The following is a 25,352-nucleotide window of genomic DNA, read 5'->3' as shown; positions in this document are numbered from 1 at the left end:
CGCCCGGAATTTATGCTCTGGCCCCATCTGACTTTGAGCATTGTCCCATGAACGTGATTTTAACCTTCTTCCTAAATGTGGAGCTTGGCTAGTTTGTTGTGGATTTTTTGAGCATCATCATCTCAGAAGGGAATCATTATTCTTAACATACTGCTTCTTGGCCTTGGTGATCTTTGATTTACCCTCCTGCTGAGATGGCTTTGGTGATGGCTATTGACTGTGCTGGCTGCTGGGCATGAAAAGCGATTTCTTTTAGTTTTATAAAACATCCAGACACTGTAGCAACTCAGTGGATCAGTAGCCAAGTCTGTTTCACTCGTTTATGTTGTCCTGGTTTCCTTTCTCCCTGATGATGTGGAATATGTCCAGTGCCACTTCTGTGTCCACTTCTAGAAAGAAAAGCCCTCCAGTAGCCCTTCAGTGTTGAGATCCTAAACCCTTAGCATGACTGTGATGACATACCAGAGACTAGGAAAAAGAAGAACCTTTTTGCTTCACCCTTGGGTGGTAAGCACCCATAACCGAGACAGGCAGTTTTAGAGCTGCTTGTCCGGTCCTCCACAGAAACTAGATATCCACTGTGCTAGGGCCAGAAAGTCCTCCCTTGTGGTTTCCTCCCACACTGCTTAGCATGCTTCTTCAGACCACCGCATAAATCTTGTCAACTAGAGCCTCTGCAGAAAGTATGTGAGGCCATGACCAGAACAGCTGGACTCTCAGGCTGTGGTTGGATAAAACTCGGGAAGAACAGAGTTGACTTTGCCTTTCTCTAGTGAAAACAGTTCGAAGTTCAGCCGCAGATTGTCTTCAGGGCAGTCATTTCACCTGGTGAGACACCAGGATATCAGAACCTTTTCCTGCCCATCTCCGGGCCGTGGTTACACAGTCACACCCTGCCGTTCTATCTCTTTTAAGATATTTGTGGATCTGCAAAATGGGACCAACAATTTTTGCCTTAGAAGAGACTAAGGGATATTAAGGCTCAGGGGGAGAAAGACTCTAAAATGGACTTAAGGAATACTTTTACTGCAAACGAAACAGTAGCATAAAATGAAATCATGTACTGGGAAAACTCGTTCAGCTTAAGGGCAGTGAGTCTCTTCTACTTCTCCATGGCCAGACTTGCCTGTGGAGTCTCCATCCCTCGCTGCCTGGCTTGTTAAGCACTCCTATACCTGCTTTCCTAGACTTGAAGGAGATTCTTGTTTCTTTTTTATCTCCTTTTTTATTCCCCATTTTGTTTAAACTTCTGTACCTGTCATTTGTTGCTCAGCATGAGCAAGGTTGAATTTCTAGCCCAGGTTGCTTACTGTCCCTGATCTTAGCCAGCAGTATCATTTAATGGTCTTTAATCTTTGTGGGTTTTTTTTTTTAAGATTTTATTTATTTATTTTAGAGAGAAGAAGTGAGCAAGAGAGAGAGAAAGAGCAGGGGAGGGGCCGAGGGAGATGCAGTCTCCCCGCTGAGCAAGGAGCCCAACGTGGGGCTCAATCCCAGGCCCCTGGGATCATGACCCGAGCCGAAGGCAGATGCTTAACCGAGCCACCCAGGCACCCCTCTTTAATCTTTGTTTTTAGCAGCTGGGAGCACCGAGTCACCACTGAGTATGGTATGTCTAAAGAGGCTGCTTTGGCGGCTAAGTGGTAAAAAGGGGGCAATGTCTTTTAAACAGGTCCTAGAGGAGGGGACTTGAGATTTTTATTTTTCAGTTGTCTAGATGTGATTTGTTTTACATAAAACACTGGGGGTCACTCGGCCCACTTTACACCATCCATGGGGACCGTTGCTTGCCTGCTACAGAATTTGGGGGCTTTCCCAGGGCAGGAAGAGTGATGTCAGGAACAGTTGTACTTTGTTTGACTTTCAAGGAAAGTTGGAGGTAGGATTGTGGATGTTGCCAACAAGTCTGCTGCCCTTCCAGGCTGAGTGAACACCTGCCTGGCGCCTGTGAGTCTTGGGCTCCAGGCTGTTCCTGAGGCAGAGGCAGTGCAGCTGCCCACCCTGACTGCAGAGTTTGCCTCAGCCGCCCTGAGGCCCACCCCGAGGGCCCCTTGAGCTCTGCGGGAGCTTCGCTGCCTGTTTTGGAAACCCAGGGCCGTGAATGTGCCATATCCGAGTTTGGGCCTCCCTCGTTTTTTCTGCCTGCTGTTTGCTTGGGTGGGCCATAGACAGAAGCTAGGTGATCCTGGCAAATAGAAGCCACAGTACTTTCCTGGAGAAAACCAATTCTGAGAAGTCTGTCAGCACAGTATGCCGTGGAGATTGGGTTCAGTCACAACCTCGGAGACCACTGGCCCCAACCTCAGTTCGGGACCCTTTCATTCCCTCCATCATTGTTCACTTTGAAGTACATAGAGATCCTTGAATGGGAACACTTAATGATGCAGATGAAAACAGAAAACAAAATCAGAGGGTGGGGGATAACCATTACTTGGATTATTAATTAGGCATGAGGTGGGGAGCCAGTCACCAGAAACTGTCCATTCTCCTTTTTATTTCATTCATTTGTTTTTCATTGTTTTCGTAATGACTGGAATGGTCATTATGGCCATGTAACCATCATAATGAAAGGAACATGCTTTGTGACTCAGCATCCTTTAGCACTTTAGAGACCACATTTTGCTGTCTCATTGGTAAATCTTTCCTAATTTTCCAAGGAGATCAGGGCCCTCTTGTTTGTGTGGGCATAACACTAAATTGGGCATCAAAATTAGAGATGCACCATTCTGGCCATGTCAGGGCAAGGTTGCAGAGTTTACACCTTTGGCAGGTCCTCAGCTGGACTTCCTAAAGCATAGCCATCCCTCTTGAAGATGAAAGGACACTTGGTAAGTCAGGACCAAAGTCCAAGTAGTCTAAAATTGTCAGCAACTATTGCTGACATATTTTGTGCCCAGACCTCTGCTAAGCTACCAGGGGTAAATGAGAACAGGAGGATTCCTGGCCTCGCCAAGAGTTTACAGTCTGGCTAAGGAGGAAGGACAGTGGTATATAGCAATGCTAAATGGGATTTATAGCTCATAAGTGGTTTTAGAGTTCACCAACTATTAACTGATCATGTTGAGTACCAGTCAGAATATTGGAAAAAGTGGATAGTGAAAGTGTGAGGTTGGTGTTAAGTAAGATTAAATAGATTAATATGGATGGATGAAGTTCACTGCAGGTAAGGGGGATGAGGGAGGCAAAGATGATCCAGGATGGAGAAAAACAGCCTACAGACATGTGTGTTGGTAGAGGGGGAGCTTCCTTCCTCCCCTACCACTACCACCAAAAAAAATTAATAACAAACCAACATTTATTTATTTATTTAAGCATTAAATTATTTATCTTGGGGTTGTGAGTTCGAGCCCAGCTGAGCCAGCTAGGTGCCCCCCCCTTTTAAAGTATAAACCAACTTTTTGTGCTGGAACAACTAGACATTCACATGCAAATAAAAATCTAGATATAGATTTGACACCTTTCAAAAAATTAACTCAAAATGGATCCTAGACTGAAATGTAAAATGCAAAACTGAAATTTCTGGAAGATGACATAAGAGAAAATCTAGGTGACCTTGGGTTTGGCAATGACTAGGTACATGATCCATGAAAGAAAAAATTTGTAAGTTGAACTTCATTAAGGTTAAAAACTTGTGCTCTATGACTGGGTGTTATGCACAAACAATGAATCATGGAACACTACATCTAAAACTAATGATGTAATGTATGGGGATTAACATAACAATAAAAAAATAAAAATAAACTCTATGAAAAAAAAAAAAACTTGTGCTCTATGAAAGACACTATTAAGAGAAAGAAAAGCCAAGCCCAGAGTAGGAGAAAATATTTACAAAACACATATCTGATAAAAGATCAGTATCCAAAATATACAAAGAGCTCTTAAAATCCAATAATATGTAAACAACCCAATTAAAAACTGGGGAAAAGATCTGGGCAGTCACCTCACCAAGGAAGACATTTAGATGCAAATAAGCATATGAAAAGATGCTCAACATCTAATGTCATTAGGGAATTGCAAATTACAACAATGAGATATCTCTGTGCACCTATTAGAATGCCTAAAATCAAAAACAGTGACAACACCAAGTGTTGTAAGGGTGTGGAGCAACAGGAGCTCTCATGCATTGCTGGTGGGAATGCAAAACGAGACCCCCCTTTTGAAAGACAATTAGGCAGTTTCCTACGAAGCTAAACATAGATTTCTCATACAACACAGTCCAGCAGTCATACTCATAGGTGTTCACTCAAATGAGTTGAAAACTTAAGTTCACACAAAAATCTGCCCACAGATATTTATAGCAGCTTTATTTGTTATTGCCAAAACTTGGAAGCAAACAAGACGTTCCTCAGTAGGTGAATGGATAAACAAACTGTGGTACATCCAGACAATGGAATATAATCCAGTGATAAAAAGAAGAGAGCTATGAAGTCAGGAAAAGACCTGAATGAGGCTTGAGTTCAGATTACTCAGTGAAAGAAGGCACTGTGAAAATGCCATAGTGTGTGGTATGATACCAACTATACGACATTCCGGAAAAGACAAAACTATAGAGTCAGTGAAAAGATGAGTGGGGAGGAAGGGTGCAAAGGTGGAACACTGGGCATTTTTAGGGCAGTGATACCACTCTGTATGATACTGTATAATAGTAGATGCCGGATTATTATGCATTTGTCCAAAGCTATAAAACCAATAGAACACAGAGTGAATCCTAATGTAACTGATATATTAGTTAATGTAATTAATATTACTAATAAATGTACCTCACTCATGAAAGATATTAATTACAGGGGAATTTAGGCAGTAGGGAGAGGTTATATGGAAACTCTGAGTTATTTTGAGCAATTTTTCTGTAAACCTAAAACTGCTCTGAAAAATTAATACATTTTTTTTAAATCTATATTTCCAACTTCTTTTGAAAAGTTAGAAGATTTGGCCACCCTAAATCCATGTGTTACTTGGTAACAGGTGATGCTCGCCACGGTGGCTATCTTCTCACAACTGGCCTGCTTCACTCCTTATCTCCTGGCTGTAGGCCTATGAGAGATGAAATACGGCCAAAGAATCTTTGCAGCACCCGTGAAGGGGTGGAGTCCTTGGATCTAGGCTGGCCTTCATCTCCTGCCTTGATTTGGCCAATAGAATATGGTACAAATGATACTGTGTGTAACATCTGAGCCCAGCTCACAAGGCCTTGCAGTTTCCCATCTCATTTTCCTGGAATCCAGCGCCATGTAGAGTCTAGTCTAGTCTTCTTCGGCATGCAAGACTATTGGAGAGAGAAGCCCGACTGTCCCAGGCATGCCCAACCCCAGGCCACCCGTCAGTTGAATGCAGCCACATGAATGAGTCCAGGAAGGACTAATAGAAAAGCTGCTCTTCAACCCACAAATGCATGAGGAATAATACATCGTGGTTTTTTAAGCCATTGAGTTGAGGTCAGTTTATTCAGCAGTAGTTAAATGACACAGGCCTCTGCTTTTGTGACCTCAGAATCCTCAAACTGCCTTGGGAGGATGTTGGGTTGCCTGGGTAAGGTAGAAAGGTACGAAAGGCTCTCACCATAGAGAGTGGCAGCATGGAGACCAGCCTGTCAATTTTCAGAATCTTCTTTGAAAACAAATGACTCATAAGTGAGATTCTAAGAAGTTAAGCAAAACAAAACCCATAGCTAATGACTGAGGCAATCAGAAAGATAGCTCACACAGTGGCATGGAAAGCAGGAAAGCGAGGTTTCACTTCTGGCACCAACATAGACTGGCTGGTGCCTATCCTTGGCTCTGAGCGCGCCTATCCCCTGCTCCCTGTGCTGTAAGAAGTGGGGCTGACCTGTCTCTAACTATGGAGGTGGTTCAAAGGGTGCTTAGAAAGGACTGACAAAATGAAAATCACTCTCCACTCTCACAATGACCAGTGGTGTTGGCCTTGTGCCACCGCCTTTCTGGAAGATAGTGATTTTTAAGAAGGAAGTAAACAGATGCTAAGAAAAAAGGTAGGGGACATCCCACTAGGGACATAAAATACTGCAGTAATTCCCTCAAGTTAAAAACTACTAGGTGAATGCTTCAGACTGCTGGGGTAGGGATGGAGGGGCTTATTAAGATGGAAAGCATGCTAGGAGGTAGCCATGGGAGGAACCCAAGCTTGGAGTTCTCCCTGCCTGAGTGGTCCCCACCCCTAGAAAATAACTCACTGCCCAGTAGCCTCTGAAATAAAACGAATTTTTCTTGTCCTTTCCACTTAACACACACACACACACACACACACACACACACATGCATTTCCAAGTTATTTCTGGTGACCTAAAAGATGTGCTCATGCCAAATGCCTTCAAATTGTGCCAGAGTCAACCGCCCTCTACCTCTTAGTGGCCAGTGAGAGGCAAGAGAACAGTCCCTGGAATTCAGAGGATAAACAAGGCCTGCTTCCAGGCAGCATTGTTTCTCTGAAGCACTGTTGGCTCCTGAATTTGATTCAGCTGCTCTCCGATAAAATCTGGGGAAAACTTGAGAGCTATCTCCAAAATTTTACTTGTGTTTTACTTAATTCAGTCAACATCCATTTAGCAAATACTGTTTGAACACCTACTGTGGGCCAGGCGTTATCCTGAATGCTGAAGGTACAGTGATAAACAAATGAGAGTTTTTGCTTTAGTTCTTTCTGCCTCAGTTTCCCCATCTATAAAACAGGAATTATACCTTCTCAAAAAGGTGTTGGGAAGATTAAATGGGATCATCTTTTGTTACCTCATACATTTAGCACTGTGAATAGCAATTAATTTTATTTTGGAGGACCTCTTGTCCTCCTTCCTCTCAGAGATTCCCTTTCTCTCCCTATATCCCCGCAGCCTTGGTATGTCTTTCTTGTGGGCAGAGAGATGTCCCAGGCTCTTCTCCTCACCTTCCCCCCACAAGCTTCCCACCTGGAATTGAAGAATCCGAAACTGGAACTGTCAGTCCAGTCATTAAGTTATCGGTGAAAAGGAGGAACTTCTCTGAGGGCAGGTGCTGCCCCGCTTTAAACCAAGACCAGCTGGGGGCTAGGCATGCCTGTTGCCGAACAATTTGGAAACGTCCACATCCCACACGATCGAGCTGTGTGCATAACTGTGCATAACTTATAGAGACCAAATGAATCACAAAATGAGTAATATGCATTAAACAGTGATAATAGGGGCGCCTGGGTGGCTCAGTCGTTAAGTGTCTGCCTTCGGCTCAGGTGATGATCCCAGAGTCCTGGGATCGAGCCCCGCATTGGGCTCCCTGCTCAGCGGGAAGCCTGCTTCTCCCTTTCCCACTCCTCCTGCTTGTGTTCCTGCTGTCACTGTCTCTCTCTGTCAAATAAATAAATAAAATCCTTAAAAAAATAATAAAAAATAAACGGTGATAATAAATGGCATATTTTTTTAAGTAATTTTATCTCCTAAGTGCTATTTCATGCCAAAAGAGTTACACCCAAAAAGGCAGCTATGCTTTTACTACAATGATCTTGATTTGTCATTCTTTGGAATGCAGGGATTTGAAAGAGGAAGTTTTCCTCTGTGGTTGAATCACTTTTCTGTGGAGGAGGATCTTTCCTCTTAGACTGAGGAGTCTGATTCTCACCCACCTCCAAGCAGAAAAGGTCTCTTCTGACTGTTTTGTCTGAAAACTTGGTGGCATTCCTCACCTTGGGAAATAACTTGAAAGTAGAGTCATTTTTCAAAGGAATCAGTTGCCTCTTCTTGTTCTTCCTCACAACCTCTATGGTGGTTCCAGCCAGCTCGTTCATGGTTGTTTCCTGGCCAAACCCCAGACCATCTCTCTTACACCTCCGTCTCCTGGGGCCGCCGTGGCCACAGCTCCTCCAAGTATGCCTCCTTGGCATTTTCAGAGCTTGTCACTTATGTGACCCGAATTCTTGTTTTCTGAGCGCCTTTCTGTCAGCTTTTCCCATTCCCTAGCCAAGATTTCCTTCGCCGGTCAGGAGCCCAGCTGGCCTCACTTGGTTGAGGGTGGAGATTCCTGCCTGATGACCCATCTGATTCTTATTGGATAAATGTGTTTGGTGATTAGCAGGGGTATTTTTTTCACATAAAAATTGCTCAAGGCAGCCCTCACACTTCATGACCCAGCAGGATTTCTTTCCCAAGCACTCCGGCTGTCAGTGGCACTTGGATCTCTACAGCCTGTCAGCAGAGGGGGTATGGGAGGAGGCGGGGATGGGACACCGTTCAAGTGCTTAGCCACATCCCTGTTTTCCAGGGTAGTGGAAATCGCAAATGGAAAAATGTTTTCCTTCACACACATTGTTGTTTTCTTTCCCCCTTGATGAGCTAACATCATAAAGGGTCTGTATTTTTTTCTGTAAATAATCTTCCTAAATAATCTAAAACAATTACCCAAATTTGTCATGACACACAGTAGATGCTAAGTAAAGTCTTGGTGTTTAATTAAACGTATAAATAAATTCTGAATTTAGCTGCTCTCAAATGCATTATGGCACTGCATTTTATATATGTAAGTAGGTGTTAGGTATTTGTAAATCTTGAATTTTTGATGGAATCTTTGGGGAAGGAAATAGGCTTAATATCTTGTGCATGGCTTTTAGCACTATTATTCCTGTAAGGGGACTTTGAAGGAACTTTAAAATGCCATTTTTCTCACTTAGAATTAAATTTGGAAGTGTTTCTCTCCCTACATGTATACTTTGGGGGAATCTTATTGGTAGATTCAGATCCTAAATCGGGTAAATTAAAATCATACTAAAGTAGCACTTCTTAAACCTTTTTAGTCAGTCTGGAAAGCAGATGCTTACTTAGCTAGGAACACATTTCTAGTTGGAAACAGCCTTAGGATCTTATTTTTAACCCCTTCTCTGCATTAAGTATCTAGAAAACCATGCAGGATCTCATGTATGCTTCCTTTGGTCCCAGCTAAACTGGTCTTCTAGGCCTGGTCTTAGCCCCATGTGGTGTTCTCTGTGCTCCTTGAACCAGTGTCTTGGCATCATCTGGGAGCCTGTTAGATCCATATACATTCGCAGGCCCCGCTGCAGACTTACTGGATCTGCCCCTCTGGAGGAGGAGCCCAGTTCTCGGTGTTTCCACAAGCTCTGCAGGTGATTCTGATACGTCCTGAAGTCTGAGAACCATAAGCATATTGCAGTAGGTGGATGGACTTCCACAAGAATAAAAACAGGATTTACCTCATTGTAAAGCTTTCAGGACCAAGCCTGTATCATCACTGGCATTCTGTTTGTTCCTGCATTGATGACAGTAGAGGGGCTTAAGAGCACCCCATCCCTGGCTTTTGCGATCAGTCACAACAATTGAGGCTGAGGACTGATGGGTTTGCTCCATAGAGGAACCCAGTTAGCTCACCAGGCCTACACCTTTCACTGCTCCAGGGAAGCCAGCTGGCTGCTGCTTTGCAATGTGTGCCTTTTGGTCACAAATCAAGATAGCATAGGTGCATCAGTTAAACCAACAGGTGTTTTTATTGAGCACCCACTGTGCATGTAACATGAGATCAAGCCCTTTGCATTGACAGGAAAACAGCTTGGAAAGTGGTAGATGACCATGACCATCGACTTGTACAGGATATTTGAGACTTCTAAATCAGCATTCCCCAAACTGATGCAGGAAGAGGGTGGGACAGGTGGGGAAAGGCAAGAGCTCTGAGTTGAATAAAGTTCCACAGATTCTTGTCTATAGGACTTTTAAGCCATTAATATGTCTCTTGTGAATCTCCCAAAGAGCATATGTTAATGCCACATTTCCTAAATGTATATTTGACCTTAGAACATCTCTACAGAACTTCTCTTTGGCATCATTAAAACAATATTCCATGGTTGAGGAAAGGCTTTTCCATATGAATACTTTTGAGGGGGGAAATGTATTTCTCATAATGGATGGCATTATGGGAAACAGTCATTCAGGAGAACAGATGTAGTTTATATATAAACTTAGGGCTACAAATAGCTCTCTGAAGGCTGACATGGGTTCTAGCCTGTACGAAAAGCTTTTGAGATCTGGTGTAGGGAAAAGCCCATGTGGCCTGGTAGTGAAGGCTTGGCTCTGCTATTTCCTAACTGTAAACTTGGGCAAGTTACTTGTCCTCTCTGAGCTAAACTTCTTTTGTGAAATGGTAACAATAATAGTAAAAATAATCATAGTAATAATAAGACCTGCCTTCAAGGTTGTTGTGAGGGTCAGATGAGTTAATGCCAGCATAACCTTATAGAAAATGGTCTGGTTCACATTAAGTGGTTATTAAGAATTGGTTTCTGGGGCTCCTGGGTAGCTCAGTCGGTTAAGTGTCCGACTCTTAAGTGAACTCTTAAGTGTTCAACTGAGGTCATTTTCTCAGGGTTGCGGGCTCTAGCCCCGCGTCCGGCTTGGCACTCAGTGCAGAGTCGGCTTGAGATTCTTTTCCCTCTCCCCTCTGCCCCTCCTCTGCTCACCTACACATGTGCTCTCTCAAATAAAATCTTAAAAAAAAAAAAAAAAGAATTGGTGTCCTTTTTCACTAAGCAAAAATTGGTTTGCTCTTAGACTATCCCTTTACCAATGAACAAATCCTTAGTATTGATTGCTTTTGGTGGTGGCAGTAGACACTCAGTGTTTATTTTTGTTTCTTTGATCCTGGTGTGACACAGAGCAACCTACAACAAAACACTGAGATAATTTTAAAACACCTGGGTGGCGCAGTCGGTTAAGCGTCTGACTGTTGGTTTCAGCTCAGGTCGTGATCTCAGGATCATGAAATAAGCCCCTTGTCGGGCTCAGTGCTCAGTGCATAATCTGCTGGAGATTGCTCTCTCTCCCTCTGCCCCTTCCCCCTCCACCCCTGCCTGCTCACTCGCTTCCATGCTCTCAAATAAATAAATAAATAAATCTTTAAAAAATAAATAAAATACCTAAAACTCAGTTAACTACAAATAACAAAATACACTGAAATTAGTAGAGGCACTCCTCTCTCAAGACAAGCTTTAAGCTGTTTGCACCAAGTCAGCAGGCTTAGTTAGGTGTGTACTCTCCAGAGTCCTGCCAAGCCATCTATCTACTCTGTTGTTTCTCTGTTGGGTGGAGCCAATCGGAACCATACTAATTAGAGGAGAACCTAATTGCAAGCCTAAGTTTTCACTGGGGGATAATTTAGCCTCGGGAATTCCTTTCCAGCCTGTGACTCTGTGTACATTTGACTGTCATTATGACAAAGAGAAAGCATTTCTGAAAGTGTTCTGAAATTCTGCCTTTCAGTCATTCACTGAGTTTGCTCTAGCAGGTTCTCTTTCAGTGCCTATCAGCTTCTTTCTCAAAGAAGCAGTGGAGTTCTCCCCTAGACATTGCTTCAGTGTTCATTTTAATAGTCCTTACAAATTGAACAGGTGATGGGGTTGTGCCCAGGCTGTTGTCAAAAATGCTCAGAAAAGGAATAAAAGAGCTGCTGTATGGACTGCCCCATTATGTCTTTTTTAAAGTTTTTATTTTTATTTATTTTTTTTAAAGATTTTATTTATTTGACAGAGACACAGCGAGAGAGGGAACACAAGCAGAGGGAGTGGGAGAGGGAGAAGCAGCTTCCCGTGGAGCAGGGAGCCCGATGCAGGGCTCGATCCCAGGACCCCGGGATCATGAGCCACCCAGGCGCCCCTTTTTTAAAGTTTTTAAAAAGTTTTTTAGAGAGCACAAGCGGAGGGGGAGGGGCAACGAAGGAGGGAGGGAGAGAACCTAAGCAGGCTCCATACTTAGTGTGGAACCCAATGAGGGGCTTGCTCTCAAAACCCTGATTGAGATCATGATCTGAGCCAGAATCAAGAGTCAGACACTTATCCAACTGAGCCACCAGGGTGCCCCATCCTCTTTTTGCCTTATGTGAAGAAGCTATGTTTCCGGAGGGAGCAAAGGTAATAATGTCCATAAAGAAATAAATGCAAAGATGTATATCCAAGGATGATATATTAGAATCATAAGAAACATCAGCACCATGAAAATAACGTAATTCAAGGAAGAGTTTATTTATAAAGAAGTGGGGGCAGGAAAATCATGAGATAGTACAGTAAATCAGGGCTAGTAGCACCCAACCAATTATCATCCTTAGGCTGGAGGGACTTGAGTAGAAAGTGGTTACCAGACCCAAAAGGGGTGAGAGGTCTATAGAGTCGTACCTTGAAAGGAATGTTGGTTAAGGGCTTCAGTCAGGGGTGGGCAACTTCAGAGTGAGACAAGGGAATAAATACCTTGGCTCGCTCCTTCCTCCTGCTAATCTCTTGCCAGAGCTCCCCCTTGGTGACCCCAACAAGGAGCCAGAGGGTACAGGAGACCTGTTGATGTAATCCATGCTGATCAGCTCCCAGAAAAGAGGGCAGGATAGAGAGTGGATGTTCTCTGGCACAGGTGACCATTAGTAAAGGACAGCCAAGATATATATTAGAGTAGACTGCTACCCGGTACAGCAGAGGAATGAAGTAGTTCTGTATGTGCTGGTATAGAACAACCTTCTAAGGTACATTAAGGGAAAAGCAAGGTACTGTGGTTCTCAGGCCAGGCTGCTTATTAGTATCACCTGGGGACCCTGAAGTAAAAAATGTCAACACCTACACTCCTTTACTGGAGCCTCAGAGTTAATTGGTCTGGGTGGTATCTGAGTTTTGGTATGTTTCTTAAACTTCCTAGGTGATTTTGTTATCCAGCTAGATTTAAAAACTATTTGTGTTCATTGTATACTCCTATTTATATATGAGAATCCAGGGATATATATACCTAAAGATGTGTGTACATGGTTGTAATATTTCTGGAAAGATACAGGGGAACGAATCTATATGGTTGTCTCTGATGGAGGCAGATGGGAGAGTGGCCTTTGGTGGAAGGGAAACTGACTTCCTTTCAACCCTACCCTTTTGTAGTGTTGGAAGTTTTTTAACGTGTGTGTGTGTTGTTCAGTTTTGAAAACTCAGATTAGCTCAGTTTTAAAATCGCCATTTTACTTTTTTCTTAAAGTTGTGGCGTACATCTTTGTGAGGATTTTTTAAAATACATGTGCTTTTATTTTCCAGTTTTATCGAAAATAATTGACATACATCACTGTGTAAGTTTTAGACATTCAGCCTGATTGTTTGATTTTAAAAAATATGGAATGCTTTATCATTTGCATGTCATTTTTGCTCAGGGGCCATGCTGATCTTCTCTGTATGGTTCAAATTTTTGGTATATGTGCTGCCGAAGTGAACACAGGAATTTTTTTTAACTTTTCAAATTTGTTACATCCTCAATAACTAAGGATGTGCGTAAGATGCTGTTTGAAGAATAAGACCTATACCAAGAAGGTCTTGCTTTTGGTGTGTTTCCGTGAAATTGAGTCTTGAATTTTTCTTTCAATGACCACATGAATCCTTTCCAGGCTGGTCTATCCAGGGCTCCAGGTCAGTGCAGAGAATATTAATTCTGGGACAGCAGAGGAAATTTGTCTCAGGGAACTAAGTAAAGTAAATCTAGTTACATATCTGCATGTGGCATGATTTCAGATTTCTTACTAATTTGAGAAGCCCTAACTTAGGAAACCAGAAAGTCATTTTTTACATTTACTCATGAACTCCCACACCATCTCCTAAACCAACATTGTGAAATTTAAGTAGTTCAATTTTCTTGTGCTATATATAGTTCTTTAACCTGATCTTCATCTGTCATCCTCCATCTGCTCTCTCCCCAATTTCCTTTAAAAGCCCCATTTTAAAGCAAAATATATGATGGAAAAACCTTAACTCCTGACCTTTATAGAGGTACGCTAGAGTTACTCAATAATAATTAACGGTTGCCCTGGTAACCTCAGACACACTGCTTAAATCACCTGTATTCATCACTATCCTGAGCTTTCTAGTCAGTGAGATCACCTGCTTGGTGCTAATGAAAAAAAGAACAATTGAGTAATTTTATAATCCTTTTCAGGTCTACTATAGGAGTAGGAGAAGTGATACTGTTTGTGATTAGACAGACTGAAAAGAGGGTTTTTTGTTTTTCTAGTGACTAAAGCAGTGACCTAGAGAAATCACCTTAGGTTTGAGCAAGTTGGCAGGCTTAATTTTGTTCAACACTGTACTCACAATGTTAGGAGCTGTAAGCAGGTGCAACTTGCAGATTAGAATCTAAGGGTCGCAGCACTAGGGATGTAATGAGAGAATGACATTAGCAAGGCTGTCGTCATGCCATGTCAGACATCCCTGACAAGGACGATTAAAGCCCACTAACTTCAGCTCTTGGACTTGAAGAATGCTGCTTGAAAGTTGGAAAATCCAAAGCTGAAGCACAAGAGAGATTTCTTATCTAAAATAAATGTGTTGACTTCATCTCTGTCTTGGAGGAAGCCTGTATTCTCCCTTAACTTCCATACAGCACAGACTTCATGATAGGAGCACCATGGAACTCTTTGCTTCCTCTGGGGAAGAAACAGCCCGCACCCCCTCATACATCCTCTTTCCCATTCTTCTCTTGATCCTTTGTGTGAAAGTGGAATTAGAGGAAATATGTCCCTAGTCATCCCATGGCAGCATTTACAATGTGCAATTGTCACAGTGAAAATACACTGGCAGGAGATCAAGAATCAAGAAGTGGAGTCATGGGAATCCTGGACACACTAATCCAGTAGAGACAAGATCCACATGTTAAGTGACTGACATGGCCAACATAATCATCCCAGACAGTAGTTATACCCAGCACTGTCTTACAATTGAATAATTACCAGCAGAAGAACACCCACCAACTGCTCTTGCTCGATCCTCTAACCTTTCTTAAATCTCAGTGGAACGCAAACGTATCTTAATCTTATGTGTCCCTTTGGTATATGGCACCACCAGTTGAATATTCGCTGCTGTAGCCTTCCTGCACCCTGGAGGCCTCGTGAACATGAGCAGTCAGAACCAGCCAGATCTGACAGACAGTCCCTTCTCAGTCAGTTAGCAAACGCATACTGAATACTACATGTTTAAGACACTGTTCCAGGCACTAGGAAAGAGACAAGCAAATACTTTCCCCTCAAATCTCTTACAGCCCAGATGGTAGAAATCAGATCTACATACATGGAGGAGGAGCGTTGGTGCCAAAACGAGACTGTTTTTAAGTAGTAAGTGAGTGGCTTGGTCATTCACTTAAAAATATTTATGGTTGAATGAATTGTCTTTGCAATTTATGCTGTGTGGGCAGAGTTTCCAATAATCTCCCTGCTTCATCTTCTAGATCTACCCTGAAGTTTGTAATTTCCCTTGTCTGCCTTGGTGCAGCTTCCTGAGAGTGGGGGAGGAGGAGTTATAGTTTTATGACCCAACTTTTTTATTCTGTTAGCCGGAAGGCTGCCTGTGGCTAAGACTGCCAATTGTTCTTGGGCTTAGAAAACAAAAGATGGTAGAATGTTCCAAATGTTTGTTTGTTGGCTTGTTTGTTTTTCCCAGAAGTCTCTATGGACCTCACATTTAAGATGCCATAAAGTTTAAAATTTGGGCTGTAAGATTGATGGAGAGAGAAAAAAAAATTTGAAGTAATTAAAAGTTGGAATTTGATCTCATTTGGTTGTGTTGTGTTTTGAAGCCTCTCCACCCCCAACTACAATTTCTCATTAGGACTCTTGTACTTTTTTTCCCTCCCAAACAACCAGCAGTTTACAAATACTTGTGACAAAAATCTATAACACTTTCTTGTATAAAGCCCTACACCCAATATCCTGTTAAATTGAAATCTAATTCATAACTTGAAGGATTGTTTTCTGAACTTACATGGAAAAGGAAAGCTCTTGAGAATTAGTAGTTCTTTAAACACTGAATCAGAGGAACCAGGAAAAATAAGTGAACGAGACTATGCTTTGCATAGTGGGTCAAGAGAAGTTTTGCTACCAAATTTTCATGCAACAGCCTAATCTCTGTGTAGGGGTGCAGGCTCTTTTTTTCTGGTTCTTTGTCTATAAGGAAATTCTAAATTCCCTCTTCTTCACAAACCAGTTATTAAGTTCTGCCTTTAATTTCAGCATGAGTCAATTAGGTCATATGCCCACAAGCTAGCACTCTGGTTCATCATTACAAAGGAAGAAACTTCTCTTGCTGTATTTTTCTTTGCACATGTGGCTAATTTTTCCAGGTTCTTCTTCCGCTTCCAGAAATGTCAGCTTCTGGTGTTTATTCTTTTCAAGGTACAATTCACTAACCAATTCCAGTGGCAGTACAAACGGAGGCTTAACAGAACCTGAGTTGATATTTTGAATACCGTTTGGTCTGAACTGGGCTCTTGAGAGCTCTGTTAGCAATAATCTGAATACCCTTGTTGAAACTGAGAGCCAGCTTTGCGTCTTATTCCTCGCCTTATTCCTCCACCAAATTAGGCACATCTCAGGAAGGATTAGGTCTCTATGTGCAAAACCTTCAGTAGAAACCTAAGACCCTCATCAAGAATATGAATATGTAATCAGTACATTGGACCCCCCCAGAATAGAAGAGCAATTTGATTTCAGGCAGAACCGTCTTTATGTGCTGCCACAGCCTTGTGCTTAGCTTTTACTCCGGGTACATCAAGAAATATAAAAATTTGTAGTAAAGAAGAGAAGGAAGACACTTTCTCTACTCAGATGACCTGACCTGAGTTTTGCCACCTGTAAAGATGTCCTCTTTCTTCTGGAGAGGATATGACCCTATAAAGACTGCTTTCCTGTGCATCCTCTGGGGCTACCTTTGCTCCATGTAGTAGCTATGAGACTGGAATGTGTGTCTCTGCAAAGCTGGGGGTAGAATCAGGACTCCTAAGGGCCGTGCTTTGGTTTTGTTGAGCAGGGCGTACAGGTTGAGATTTTTGGAGGCTGGGGAGAGAAGAGGGAGGAGACATGACAGGGTAGTCAGTAGGGGAGGAACTTTGGGGGAACAGAACTATCTAAAAGGAAATCTTAGGGAATTTCTTATATTGGTAAGAGATATGAATGCTCTTTCAAGTCCTCTCATGAGTCTTCAGTAAAAATCAAATTTTCATTATTCAGTGTGTCCCAGTGTTAAGAACATAGGCTCTGGGACAGAACATAGGCCCTGGGACAGACTCACTTGAGTTTGTATCCCAGCTTCACCGCTTCTTAGCTGTGTTGCCGAGAAGAACTTACCTGGCATCTGTAAGGTGCCTCTATTTAATAGGAATAGTAATAGATCTACCTCATAGGGTTGTCATAAGGCTTAAATGAAGTAGTTTACGTACTTAGCAAGGATTCTAGTTAAGAAATGCTCATTAAAAGTTACTTGCCATAATTACTGGGAGAGTTGTTACTTCACCAGTAACTGAGGACGTGGAGTGTCTTTGGAGGGTGTACTGAGGTGCTGAGTCCTGCCTCCTGACTGGCACAGGGTGAGAAGGAGGCTGCCTGCAGGATTCCATCGTATCCAGTTCCAGAGAGACACAACCACCTCCCCTAACTCATCTGGACCAATCCCGGTTAAAGTGCTCTGAGCAGCCAGGAGAGCCCACACCTTCCTCTGGTCCCTTCAGGGGATCGAGGGAGTAGGAAGCAGAAGCATAGACCAGAAATCCAGTCAGGCCAGAAAGAGCAAGAGCTACAGGGAGGTGGAGCCCCTTGGAGGAAAGCCAGGACCAGAATGAAGTTGAGCGGCTCTCTGCGCCAGCCACATGGCGACCTTTTAGCCATTTGGTGTGTTGGCCGACGCGACATGAAGCTGCCTCTGCTTGATGCTCACCCCTGACTTATCCTTTCCCACCATTCTGTCTCTGCAGCTTTCCCCCGCCCATGGCTTCTGTGTCCATAGTTTAGGAGTGCCATGACCCTGCCAACCTCCGTGCTAGCTCAGAGCTTCACTCTCCACAGACTATCAGCTTCTGCTTCTCCCTAATTCTCTGCTTCTCAGCCCTGTTTCCCAAGAGCGAGAATCTGACTGACGGAGCTCAGCTTTGCTCTGGGCCCTGTCTTGGCTGGTGGGTGCCTGTGGGCCAAAGACCCTGAGGCAGGTGTTTCTACCTTTTAATCATCTGTGGCCGGAGGGGCTAGGTTATAGAAACTTTCAGAGGAACTGAGCGGGGAGCAGCTGCTAAGGTTGCCATGTCCAAGATATACCTTATTTTGTACCCAGTTATAACACACTTGGCTCCCAGATTCCCATCATCCAGTAGTTTGAAATACAACACTTCACCTGTTCTTAAACAAAAGTTAATTGCTGATGAGGCAAGGTACAGGGAACTTAGGGGAAAAAAGACACAGAGGCTATAATAATACAGAGGTCTGGATAAAAAGCAAGCCATGTTTCATGCCCAACAGCCCCTTGGGTTGACATGTATATGATAACACAAACACTAATTGGTATTTATAATCCTCATCCCTCAGTAAGTTCCATTTGATATATTCTGTTTGTGAAGGTAGGGAAAAAATGCATGCTGTATTTTAGAAAGATTTCACTTGGTCGTAATAAAAACGTGGGTTTTAAATAATTAAATTTGTAGAGATATGGGATGTAAAGCCTTGTTGTTCACTTATGTAGATTTTGTGCCACAGTTCTGATAATAGTGTGGGGAATCTATGACCAAGCAGGTCGACCATAATATTTTCTTAGGGATTTTTTTTAAAACCAGAGCTGGGTTAAGAATGTCTCTTGGCAGGGTGCCTGGGTGGCTCAGTCGGTTAAGCATCTGCCTTTGGCTCGGGTCATGATCCCAGTGTCCTGGGATCGAGCCCCACGTCGGGCTTCCTGCTCAGCAGAGAGCCTGCTTCTCCCTCTCCCTCTGCTGCTTCCCCTGCTTGTGCTCTCTCTCTCTCTCAAATAAATAAAATCTTTAAAAAAAAAAAAAAAAAAAGAATGTCTCTTGGTCTTCAGATTGATGAGCAGCCATGTTTCGCACTGCAAGGAGAAAGACCAGTTGCTGTGATTGCATTGTACAGAGAGAGACAAGACATAGTAGGAGCAACACTAGAGAGGTGACTTCCTGTACGCCTTTTTCTTTTCTCTGGTTCAAGGTGTCCCAGGCTTCTGCAACCAAATTATTCCTCAGTCATTCAGTGAATTACTGAATGTCCTCAGTATGTAAGCACATCGTGTTAGAGATGATGTAGATGGAGACAGTGCCCTAAATAGTGAGGGATAAAAGAAATAGATAATATATTCATACATTATTAATATATAACATATAAACTATAAAACAACACCAAAAGGTCTAGATGCTATAGGACAAAGTGCTGCTGAAAGTCCCCAACTGGAAAGATGGCTTTGAGCTAGGATGGTCAAGGAAGGCTTTGTCATCAAATTGGCACTTGAACTGGGTCTTGAAAGGTGGGTTGACTTCAGACCAAAGGTACCAGGGGTATTCTGAGCAAGGGGAACAGTACGGAAAGACCCAGAGGCAGGAATTTACAAGTCATGTGCAAGGAGCAGCTCGTAATTGACTTTGTCTTAACATATGCTTTTCATCTATAGTATTACAATTGTTTTGTTTCTTATGTCAATATGATCTTTACTTCTTTAGGCGCCAAAGCAGGGAAAACCTATTAATGTTGTCTTCCCATTCCAGAATTCCATGCTAGCTAGATCCCCGTAGAACATCTTCTATCGATTTATCTTGTGTAATTGACTTGCCTGAGACATTCCCTACTTTCATCACAGTTTTGCTTCACAGTAAATAGACCTCACCATCTGGAACTCTTCTCTATTTTTTTAGCCCGAATTTTCTTCCAAAAAGGGCCTGTTTTCATTTCTAAGTGTCACACAAGGCCCTACGACTTTCTACTTCATCCTCTTTGCTTTGAGTTTTATTTTGTAAAAAGCCAACAAAATAGGTCTGAAAATCAGCTGTATTCTTCCTGTCTGTTAACAACCCAATGCTAAACACATCAGACAAATTCTGACACCTTCAGCTTTCAGCACGAGCTGTTTACCTCGGAGTCAGGCTGTACCTCTAAGAGACTAATTCCGGGCTCAGGGAAGTTAGAGTAGCTCAGAGACAATTGTGACAGGCCAGACTCATAGTGGGCTTAATAAGGAGAGAGTATAAATAGCCATCACATAGCCTTACAGAAAATTCCTGCTTATTTTTACTCCTTAGGCAGAGTTGCTATGTTTAGCCTTTAGTTACTGTGCTAAACTGCTAAAGTGAGCCTAGTATTTATTTTCATTTGGATTGGTAACATCCATTCTCTTTCTCAAATTTTAGGTGAATTATAAAAATTGCATCCCAGCATTTCAGCTGTAGCTGATACATTGTCACAAAGCACCATGCACTGTTGAATTCACTGTCCTGGTCTTTATTTTGGAGTGTTTGCATTTCTCTAAATCCAGGGCCTTTGTAGACACTAAGGAGAGCTAGCTATTCCTGTCCTTCTCAAATGTTTCTGGAAGCTGAGCACTAGTATAAACTTCCCTAATATGACATCTTTTAAATGTACAGGCAGTTGCTATATTCAGGATCCTCTGTGTCAGCTTGAGCAAATTACCAATTAGGATTCTTATTTACAAGTAACAGAAAACTCAACCCAACTAACTTATTAATATATAACATATAAACTATAAAACAACACCAAAAGGTCTAGATGCTATAGGACAAAGTGCTATATCGCTATAAAGCCCTCAGTGTTGTAAGGGGTGCATCTTAGAATAGGATTAAGCAGAGAAAAAAGTTTCTTTTTTTTTTTTTTTTTTAAAGATTTTATTTATTTATTTGACAGAGAGAGACACAGCGAGAGAGGGAACACAAGCAGGGGGAGTGGGAGAGGGAGAAGCAGGCTTCCCGCGGAGCAGGGAGCCCGATGTGGGGCTCGATCCCAGGACCCTGGGATCATGACCTGAGCCGAAGGCAGACGCTTAGAACCAATAGAAGCTAACATGGAACTTTTTGGTTCATATATTTACTTGAAAAGCACAAGAACAGCTGGCTTCAGGCATGGCTGGATCCAGCGGCTCACATGTTGCCATCAGGCCCCAACTTTTGGCATCTCTCAGTTCAGTTTCCTCTCTTAGGTAAGCTTTTTCTTTTTGATTGCAAGATGGTTGCCACCAGGTGGACTTGCTTCCATAAACTTCAAGTCTAGGAGAAAAGAAAGAGCCTCTCTTCTGCAAAAGTTTGAACAGTCATCTGGGCTTAACTCCTCTTGGTCCAAATTGAATCATCTCCGCATCTCTTAACCAATCTCTGGCCAGGAGTATATAATACTCTATTGGGCTAGGCCTGAACTGCCTGTTCCTTCTTGGCTGAGGAGGGAAGATTGACATGCAGAGTTCTTAGACTGTGAGAATTTAGCAGAGGGGGGATTCTCAGAGGAGAGACAACCTCAAACCACGGACATCCACTACAGTGGGTCTTTCTTACATGGACTTAGTGGAGGATTTCATAGCTTTACATTCCAAGAGGGAAATCTATACTGATTTTTATTATTGTTTCCACGAGTTCCTTACATGTTCTCTAAAAATGTCCCTTTTTTGAGTCTAAATGGTTGTTGCAGAATTTATTTTATTCCTAGCTAACTGGCTCCTTTGAGAATAACACATTGTATAGTTTTAAAAAAACAAAGAAAATTTCATCTTCTTACTTATCTCTGGACACAGTTGATGCATTTAAAAAATAAATTTCTGGGAAAAGGCTTTCATTATCAGTGCCCATTACAGATCATTAGAGGACACAAACTCCAGTGTGCTGGGGTTTGGCCTCCATTAGTTTTAATGACAGTGTTGTAAGGGGTGCATCTTAGAATAGGATTAAGCAGAGAAAAAAGTTTCTTTTTTTTTTTTTTTTTTAAAGATTTTATTTATTTATTTGACAGAGAGAGACACAGCGAGAGAGGGAACACAAGCAGGGGGAGTGGGAGAGGGAGAAGCAGGCTTCCTGCGGAGCAGGGAGCCCGATGTGGGGCTCGATCCCAGGACCCTGGGATCATGACCTGAGCCGAAGGCAGACGCTTAACGACTGAGCCACCCAGGCGCCCCGAGAAAAAAGTTTCTTAAAGGACTGGCCCCTTCTCTTCTGTGACAGCCAGGAACATGCAAGAACAGTGTATATTCTGGCTCAGCAGCTCTGGGAGCTCCTCAGGCACAGGCCTCTGGGTGGTGGCATCTTCTGGTGGCCTGCCAGAAACGGCAGGGCAGCCAACAGCCAACTCATGTGCTATGTGCAAGTCTCCAACTTGTGGTGACGTTGTCCAAAACCTATAAATGTGGATAAGAACTGATTCTTCTGCCAGGATCATGCTGAGCTGCTGGAAAATTCCATCTTGGTTTCGTTGCGCCCGTGCCTGGTTCATATTCTTGAGAATAAATTTTGCTTTCAGAGGTTGAAAATAGGGCGCCTGGGTGGCTCAGATGGTAAAACGTCTGCCTTCGGCTCAGGTCATGGTCCCAGGGTCCTGGGATCCAGTCCCGCATCGGGCTCCCTGCTCCTTGGGAGCCTGCTTCTCCCTCTGCTTCTCTCTCTCTCTCTCTCGGTCTCTCATGAATAAATAAATAAAATCTTTAAAAAAAAAAAAAGGTTGAAAATATAATCATGGGACATCAAGTCTCCATAAGGCATAGGAGGATGGTGATGGTGGAGAGGACAGCTAATATTCATTAAGTGTGGATGTGCCAGGCACTGTACTTAATATTTGCTTATTTAATCATCATAATGCATGAGGTACTGTTATAACCCTCACTTTACATATGATGAAACAGGTACAGAGAGGGCGCCTGGGTGGCTCAGTCGGTTAAGCGTCCGCCTTCAGCTCAGGTCATGATCTCAGGGTCCTGGGATGGAGCCCCCTGCTGAACAGGGAGCCTGCTTCTCCCTCTCCCTCTGCCTGCCATTCTCCCTGCTTGTTCTCTCTCTCTCTCTGTCAAATAAATAAAAAGAATATTAAAAAAAAACAAACAAAGAGGTATAGAGAGGTTACCTAACTTACCGGAGTGTGGAGGTGGGCTGTGAAGCCAGTATTCCTCCACACCCAGCCACCATGCTCAGTTGCTGTGCTGGCGGTGGGGGGTAACGGCTAGCCCCTCCTGTTGGGTGTGTGAGGAGAGAGACTGAAGCAGCCACTGCTTGTTCTCTCATTCTAACCCTCCATGCACGAGTGTCACTCAAGCTCAGGTTCTGGATGAGTTTGGGGAGCTAGGAAGAATGTGGGAGAATAGGAACAATGAAGGAGTACCTGAAAAAAGAGGTGGGGCTGGTCAAAGTTTGAGAGGAAGAGGCAGGGAAAGGAGAGCAGGCAGTGGCTGGAATAGGCTAGAACAAAGAACAGAGAACATAAAGGATAAGGGTGGGGTATCGCAAGAAGGGAAAGAGTGGGATGAATGTCTTGTGACCACCTACTGTTGCCAGGTGCTAGTCCAGGGCTTTTGTGGACATTGTCTCATCTTCCCTGCAGCCTGGTGAGGAAAACAGCCATTGTCGGTATCCCCACTTTGCAGAGGGGGAAACTGGATTTCAGAGGGACAGCATGACTTCCTCAAGATCAGAGAGCTGGGAGGCAGGAGGACCAGATGTTGAACTGAGGCCCGTCCTCCACCGTGTTGAGGATGAGTCTTACTCGTAGCCATGGTCTGTAGCCCAGACCTGAGCCTCCTGTGAGATCCTGAGATAGGGCAGATCCTCAGAGATGATACTGATACAGCCCTTCCTGTGCTGGGAGGCTCTTGCTGTTTTCTCCCATCACAAGGAGCGGGAGGGGAAGGGAGCAGCTTGATGGCACTCCTCCTTTCTTCCAAAGTTTCATTCAGACTTCATAGAGCCAGCTCTTGAGACTTGAAGTATGCTGGCAGACACGTTCCTCTTCGTCAGCATTTCTTAGCCACCTCACCTCAGGTGAGCATACTTGTGAGATTTCCTCATAATAGTTCGTTTCTGCCCTTGAAAACAAAACTAAAAACTTCCCCTCCTAAGCGGGCCCTCTGGTTGGCACTATCCTTGCCTCCGAACGGCAGAGGTGGCGGCAGGATGTTTGCAAGCCGAGCCGTTATCTCTGGCACAGGCACAGTCCCCGTGTCTAGTGAATACAGTCCCAATTCACTCTCAGTTTGGCAAGTGGGGAAATGAACTTCCTCTTCGCTTTTTCCCTTTCCTTCCTTTCATTGCTTGGAATCCAGGTAGCATTGTGCCCCTCCGGGCAGAAGTGATTACAGTACCCTGAAGAAAGGATGACTTTTCAGCCCGGGCGCTGTATCCGTCTCACCCCGTGTGAGACGCCTGTCTCCTGTTGCCAGCTAAAACTGGGGCAGCGTCTTTTAGACTTGCAAGCCTCTCCTAAGTGCAGGCATTTGTTTTTTATTTCAAGTCATTTTGTGCTGACAAGTTCGGTATGAGTGCGTGTGTGTTTAGGGCACATTTGGGTGACAGTGCAAGCAAATTGTATTACATGTCCCAGGTGTCGGATGACAACTGTTCTCCAAGCTTTACTGAGAACCAAACAAAAATGTGAGATTCATTCTCCTTTTTCAAAATACATACACAGTAGAGTAAATATAGATTAACACATAGCAGCAGCTTAACCAACGGCTGAGAGAAGGGGAGAGTCATTCAGCATTGCCCTACCCTGAGCTACCTCGCAGCCATAACAAAGAAGGGAAAAATATGATAGAATGTACAGGTAAGTGGTCTATTCAAGGAAAGCATGCCAGTTCATCAAGAGTTGCAAGTTTTAATATTAATTTGCCATATAAGTCTGTGTATTCATGATTTTTGAATAGCATGATAGACTACATCTTTTATAGTAGTTTTATGCAAAAAGTAAATCAGGCTTTATATAGTCATTTCTCCTATTGCTTCTTTTTTTTTACTTTATTAAAAAAAATTTTTTTTAACATATAATGTATTATTTGTCTCAGGGGTACAGGTCTGTGATTCATCAGTCTTAAACACAATTCACAGTGCTCACCATAGTACCTACCCTCCCCAATGTCCATCACCCAGCCACCCCATCCCTCCCACCCCTACCACTCCAGTAACCCTCAGTTTGTTTCCTGAGATTAAGAGTCTCTTATGGTTTGTCTCCCTCTCTGGTTTTGTCTTGTTTCATTTTTCCCTCCCTTCCCCTATGATCCTCTGTCTTGTTTCTCAAATTCCTCATATCAGTGAGATCATATGATACTTGTCTTTCTCTGATTGACTTATTTCGCTTAGCATCATACCCTCTAGTTCCATCCACGTCATTGCAAATGGCAAGATTTCATTTTTTTTGATGGCTGCATAATATTCCATTGTATATATATACCACATCTTCTTTATCCATTCATCTGTCGATGGACGTCTTGGCTCTTTCCATAGTTTGGCTATTGTGGACATTGCTGATATAAACATTGGGGTGCACGTGCCCCTTCAGATCACTACCTGTGTATCTTTGGGGTAAATACCCAGTAGTGCAATTGCTGGGTCATACAGTAGCTCTATTTTGAACTTT

The 25,352-nt window shown here is 43.1% G+C and overlaps 1 protein-coding gene and 1 non-coding gene across 6 annotated transcripts in view; one reads left to right on the top strand and one right to left on the bottom strand.

The window, feature by feature from the left end:
* ARHGAP26 (Rho GTPase activating protein 26) overlaps positions 1-25,352 on the top strand; it is a 414,246-nt gene that overhangs the window by 338,534 nt on the left and 50,360 nt on the right. The window lies entirely within an intron of this gene.
* LOC116632478 lies at positions 13,105-13,211 on the bottom strand. Its single transcript, XR_004299423.1, has one exon. It is a non-coding gene; the product is annotated as a U6 spliceosomal RNA (small nuclear RNA).

The sequence above is a fragment of the Phoca vitulina genome, unplaced genomic scaffold, assembly GCF_004348235.1.
Source record: "Phoca vitulina isolate PV1807 unplaced genomic scaffold, GSC_HSeal_1.0 scaffold6, whole genome shotgun sequence".
Lineage (NCBI taxonomy): Eukaryota > Metazoa > Chordata > Mammalia > Carnivora > Phocidae > Phoca > Phoca vitulina.
The sequence above is the reverse complement of the archived record's forward strand: the minus strand, read 5'-3'. Positions and strand labels throughout refer to the sequence as shown.